Here is a 6,617-nt window from a genome sequence, read left to right as displayed (position 1 = left end):
TATGTAAGTTATGAAGAGTCCGAAATGAAGCTTTAAAAAAAAGGGAAAATGGGACACGAAATGAAACACATAAGCTCAACTAAGTTACTGCCAACTAAGGAGCAGAATAAAACTCCTTAATCCTCCATATATACAGTTTGGTTTGCTGAACTGGGGAGTTTAAGTATTAAGATTGATAATACCTGTACTCTGATTATAACTCCCCCCTGCCAGTTTACGAACATTTCCTTGTAAACTCCAAAAATAAAATAAACATAACAATAAATATGAAAATAAAATACAATTATGTATGTCCATTACAAATAAACCAAAAAAAAAAACTAGATAGACTCACTTTTACAAAAACTTAACATAACACTTTTATTTTTACACCATCTACGTAGTAAGCCTATTTACATTTATCTTCAACTCACACTTGTTCCTAATTACACTCCGATCCCACGAAAGATTAAACAAAAAAAAAACACAGAATATCTGTATACATGAGTTTAGTGAGGAGGCGCTCCAGGTGTCTCTGTAGCTGTTTTCGCTTGTAACCTTAATTGTTCGGCATGAACCGCCCGCTTTTTCTCGGTTCTTGTATACTCTCGATTGTTACCACTTTATTTTCTCAAATTGTTATCACCCGGAATGGTCCCTCACACCGCCGAGAGTTTTTGCTCCTATTGGACCCCAAACGGCGGTACATAACAGTCCCAATTTTAATGTCCCCCATCAGATCGCGAAGGTTCAAATTTTGTTGTTCAACTCGCCAATGTTTCTTCCTCTCTATTCGCCCTCTCGCTTTTTCCCGCATGACCATCCCGTGATTGACAACATCCCCATCCGCCTCCGCCATGTCCATAAAGTTCCTACGCCGCCCTTGCAGGCCAAAGACTACTTCAAAAGGTGAAAACCTCGTAGTGATATAGATGGAGTGGTTATACGCGGCTACCACCCTTAACATTGCCTCATCCGGCTCCTGTCCTTTGTCCGCGTGATAAACCCGCAAGTGATCCCTCAGAGTGCAATGAAGTCTTTCTATACTCCATCTACTGTTAGGATGACCCGTGGTTTTAATATGCCAATCTCCAGAGTCTTCATTTCTCCTAGTGCCCCCATTCACCGATGGGAGGAACCAACTTCAAATTTTCAACGTGTCCACATTGATTATGCAGGACCCAAGGATGGACATTATCTATTTATTCTAATAGACGCTAAATCAAAATGGCCAGAAGTTAGAATTTCTAAATCACCACCAACTTCTGCGTCCACAATTGAATGCCTTCAAGATATATTTAGCGTACATTGTCTTCCTGAAATTATGGTCTCTGATAATGCTTCTATTTTTACCAGCTCAGAATTTATTGAATTTTGTGAATCAAATGCTATTCGTAGAAGACTCATCGCTCCAGGTCATCCTCAAACGAATGGTCAAGTCGAAATGTATCTTCAGTTCCTTAAAAGAAAACTCGATGCTATGGAATCAATACCAGGCAGTCAACTGTCCAAAATTCGCAATATCTTGTTCCGCTATTGTACTACACCTTTACGATGCGAAAAGACTCCAGCAGAATTATACTTGGGTCAACCAAAGTAGACCTGTTAAAACCATAGAAGGCAACAACCAAAAGGTCAGCACCAGTTTCTAAATCCTGCCTAAGATCTTTTATTGTCGGTGACCGCGCAATAGTGAAAATGTATATAGGTGTGAAAGAGATATGGATGGGATATTCCAGGCATCATAATCGAAAAATATGGGAGACTCCACTACAGAGTTCAGCTAGATGATGGATAAGCGCTAAAACGTCACATAGACCAATTGTGTCCCACAGAAGTTTCTCGGCATGTTTCCATTGAAGATAGTTCAAATAACAAAGGAGCGACCAACATGCTGGCAAGACTTCCCTTTCCAGTACACAACAGCAACTATCACCTCCAGGGAGGTTTATACCAGCCATGCCACAAGATCCACAATTTGAGACCGTAGCCCAACCAGGAGGACTAGCCCAACCAGGACTAGCCCAACCAGGACCAGCTCAACCAGGACCAGCGCGATCAAGACCACAGAGGTTACAGCGACCGCCAGCTTACATGAAAGACTATGTTCAATAGATGAACTATTTCTTTTAATTAGGCGGGAGAGTGCAGTGATTTTGTTTTGATTATAGATGGTAACAGTCGAGAGGTTTTTCGAAGATACGATATTGTCAGAGTGTGTTAAGTGTCTTGTTTGATTGTTATTGTTAGGTTAAGAGATTACTGAGAGTTCACAATTATGTCAATAATTGTTATATAAGAAGTGTTTTTCTAAGTCAATAATTTTTTATTTAATTACACATCGAAGTTTTACAACAAGATTGTAGCGCTGTACCCTTTAAAGCGGACTTGAGGTAATGAAATTTTTGTATTTCACTCAAATTTACATTATTATGAATTAATGAAATAAATGTGTCTTAGAACGATACCCAATTAAAAATTTGTCCATTGAATGTGGGTAGATTTATCGTCGGTAATTTAATGTGTGATTCAAATTCCAACTGATTACTATTTTTGATCACTGATTGATTGGCGGCGGTTGTTTCCCCAGCGATCCCAAAGGACAAGGCCTCGTAATACAGATTTCTAGTCACGGATCGAAAAAGGTCGAATCGAAGATAGATTCATCTTCCAAAAGTTTTGCTAAAGATTTTGCTTCTTTAAGATACCCCTGAAATTAGTCATAAGTGCTATCTAACCCAGATAATCGAGCTTTAAATAAATTTATTTTTTCAGGATTTTCTGAGCAGGAAAACCCAATATTCCTAGTTTCTTTTATGTCCTGAGCTAAATCCTCTAACTCATTGTCAAGCTCAGATAACTGAATTCTATTTTTATCCGCTTTGGGCCCAATTACTTACCTTAAAACTACAATTAAAATGAGTAATCAAATTATAATGAACCAAATTTCAAATAAATGTCTATATCCTAGGAGAACCAAAATTATGAACACATTTACCAATAAGTGTTTAATCCAAGGACCGGAGGACCAAAATTATGTTATATTTAACCAATAAATGTTCAATCCAAGGCCCGGAGAACCAAAATTATGTTATAGACCAATAAATGTTTAATCCAAGGCCCGAAGGACCGAAATTGTGTTATACACTAATAAATGTTTAATCCAAGGCCCGGAGGACCAAAATTATGTTACATTTAACAATAAATGTTTGATTCCAGGCCCGGAGGACCACAATTATGTTAAAGCCACCTCAAATCGACTATGTCTTTTTGATGGAAGGCTTTGAAATGAACAAACGACAAACTGGTTCGGATTAAACATTTATTTGGTCAATTTAAACATTTCAAAAAACTAAAACTAAAATAAACAAAAGATGACTAATGATGAATTCAATTAAAAATAAAAAGGCCTCTCAGATGAAAATAAAATAGTTATATATATTATGAACATGGCAATAAACTAATTTACAAATAAACAAATTAATATATATAATACAAATGCTAGTCCACGCAAGCTGCTTCACTCCAATAGGTCCGAGGAAGAGAGCTGCCGAGATGTTTGAGAAGGAAGGTCGCAGCTCTTCTAGCTAAATACACCGCTGTAATGGTCCAACGTTGGTGTAGTAGTTCATCGATAGTCCAAACATCTAAAAGTCGTATTAATGTATTAGGCGAGCCGACAAACTGAACGCAGACAGGGCTGGTTACACACGTTCACAGCCACTAATTATCTGAAACTCATATTAAAATCGAAACACAGAAGTGGTCTGGTTCCGAACTGTAATGACGACTAAAACACCCAAAAAATGTCTAATAAAATAACATCATCCAAACGCAGACAGGGCTGCTGAGACGCTATCATCGCCACTAATTAGTCGGAACTGCTATACAAAACGAAGATGGTCGGCCCGTTGCTAGGCAACCTCTTAGCGACGATTAACCACCCTTAGCAACTGCATCTATTACTCATTATAACACACAAATATAAATACACATTTTTCTTTTCAAATAACTAAATCCAATTAAAATAATGAAAATAAAAAATAAATATAACTAAATTAAATGCTAATAATACTATAAAATACTATTTAAAATTATTTACAAGGTAATTATATATTATAGCGTTAACAATATCATCTGTCACATAATTGATTACCGATCATATGCTGGTCGAAACAATCAAGTTTGCTAACAATAAACATGCGATTTCGGTCACGCATATAGATCGATTTGAAATTTGGAATAGGCTGAGGGTGTTGGTGTACAATTTCAAATCGAACATATACTAATAACGGCAATAACAAGTTATATTCCACCCAACAAATTAATTTCTTCTAAGCTTATAATAATTTTTAAAACAGGTAACAGAACTCCATTTTTCGGAGATCTGAAATCTAAAAACAAGGAATGGAACTACCATTATAACAATAACATCTGGTGGCGTGAGCGCATTCTCCTGTCAACTTGGCTATCCAACGATACATAATACATCCATTTTAATAATCATATTTTCTACCCTCTTAGGTTAATGATAAAATCCTTTTTATATCAGTTTATATTTATTCGTTTCTTATTAGTGCTAACAATGTGAGATATTCGATTATTGCAAACAAACAAAATTAAAAGTACTTTAGAATTTTTTTTTTTAAATCCCCATTAAAGATTAAATTATTATTATGAGGATAAAACCTATCTGATATTAAAGACCATCTAACTTACACATCCAAAAACATTTGAGCTATTTAGTTTTCAGAAAATGGTAAAATTGTGTTAAATCAACGATGTAAAATGCCACTTTGAGAAGTCTATTTTAGCGAAATAGTTGCTGTAATATCCCGGGACAAAGAAAAAACAAAACAAGATTCCTCTCGGTATCATAATTTTGGAATTCCATCATTTTTGTTTTGTTATGAAGGTTCGATTTTCTAGTCTGTGGTGTAGGTTCTGTTCTGTACGAACAACTTTTAAGAAGGGACATAGTAACTATGTTATCTGGTCGATTGATTATAATTGAAATCATCGCTGAATTAAAATATATGATTTTGGACAGTGTGTAGAAAAAAAAAGTAACGCTAGGTAAGTTAAAAGTGTTGTGAATATTTTTGTTCCTTTGCAATAAAAAAATTGTTTTTGTTTTCTGTTATTTGTGGTTTGTTTCTTGGCCTTGGTAAGACACGATAGTGTTTTGTAGTTTTTCAACGAAATCAACCAAAATAAATTCACAAAATGTTGATTTCTGGATTTTATTTTTTTTAATTTGTATTAAAAACGATATTTCATGAGCAATTGGATGTGTAGATGTCTGTTAGCACTAAAATTGAACGTACTATAAGGAGAATCGCCATAATAACTTAATGCTTCATTTGTATTGACTAAAGTAAAATTAATGCCATTTTCTGGAATAAAATTCAGTGGGTGTGCATCTTAAATACATCAATTGTAACTTTTTTAATGACATTTATTGTGGCCTCTGTTGTGCTTATATAAAAACAACAATTTTCTGAAAGAAAATACCGCATTTTTTTTTACCATATAAAAATGAATATTTTGTATTTTCAAGACAGACTCCATCTTTTATTCTCCCCAACTTTGGTTGGATGCAGTTATCGATTTTGACTCTTAGATGTATATATTTTTTATTAAAGTAAATAAAATTGGGATGAAATGACTGGTTTTATCTTTCTCTTGGGCTCTTGCACTAGAAATAAACCTCAGTCACCTCATATATTTCTACAACAGGAATCTAATTCCACCAACCATAAATTTCTAGTTCTCACATACGATTGAAGACTTCTTAAACTTTATCAACCACTAATACGTTAAATAAAGAGACAACGAGCTGGTACGGTTACGTTTCGGCCTGTTCCTAAGCTAAAAACAGTTCATCACGTCCGAACTCCGAGTGCGAATAGAGCATTTCGAATAAGCCCCATTCTTAGCCATGCGGACTATTCTCTTATGTTCAGAAGATTGAAATTATTTATAACATACACTTAAAAATTATATCCACAGACAGAACATTCAACTCACCAATATATTTTCAGTTTTAAATCTTACATTTTTTTTTAACAGAAACAAAATTCAACAATTCTGCTGTCAAAAAGAATCCCTTCGTCTATGTCTTTTCTTATAACGATTACAATTAACCAATCTGAAAATGACCATATACCCTGGAACTATAAACGTCCTAAAAATATACTAAATCTCACCAAATCCACTAAAAATGATACCAAATATTAAGTCCAATTATTTTCATCTTCTCCAAAACATGTCAGAAATCTTTTTGATCCACACAGACGGATCTAAATCAGACCAATCATAAGGATCATCTTTCATAACCAATGATTCAATGTACTAATTTAAACTTCATAAACTATACAACATATTCACTGCTGAATTTAATGCAATAGCGGTAGCACTCCACTAGACTCTAATAATAATATAATTATTACAGATTCGCTAAGCATATAAAAGCCTAAAAAAATGTATTTGGAATACTCTAATTTTAAATAAACATACAAATTTTCTAGCATCCATTCCTACATAATTGCCCTAAATAATATAGGCTTGTCAATAAAATTTTAATGGGTATAAGTCACGTTGGTAATGAACTCACCAATCGAGCTGCAAGAGAAACA

The 6,617-nt window shown here is 34.6% G+C and overlaps 1 protein-coding gene across 2 annotated transcripts in view; it reads right to left on the bottom strand.

The window, feature by feature from the left end:
* The window catches only part of LOC106686800 (serine/threonine-protein kinase TNNI3K), a 51,498-nt gene that overhangs the window by 35,833 nt on the left and 9,048 nt on the right, over positions 1-6,617 (bottom strand). Inside the window, exon 2 of one of the 2 annotated variants that reach the window (XM_067053325.1) lies at positions 3,476-3,626. The exons of the other annotated variant lie outside the window; for it this stretch is intronic. The gene's annotated coding sequence lies outside the window, so the exon portion shown is untranslated. The remainder of the gene's footprint in view (positions 1-3,475; positions 3,627-6,617) is intronic. 2 annotated transcript variants of the gene reach the window in all.

The sequence above is a fragment of the Halyomorpha halys genome, unplaced genomic scaffold (assembly GCF_000696795.3).
Source record: "Halyomorpha halys isolate HHAL.00 unplaced genomic scaffold, Hhal_1.1 Scaffold878.1, whole genome shotgun sequence".
In the NCBI taxonomy this organism is placed as follows: Eukaryota; Metazoa; Arthropoda; class Insecta; order Hemiptera; family Pentatomidae; genus Halyomorpha; species Halyomorpha halys.
This window is presented reverse-complemented; position numbering and strand designations above follow the sequence as displayed.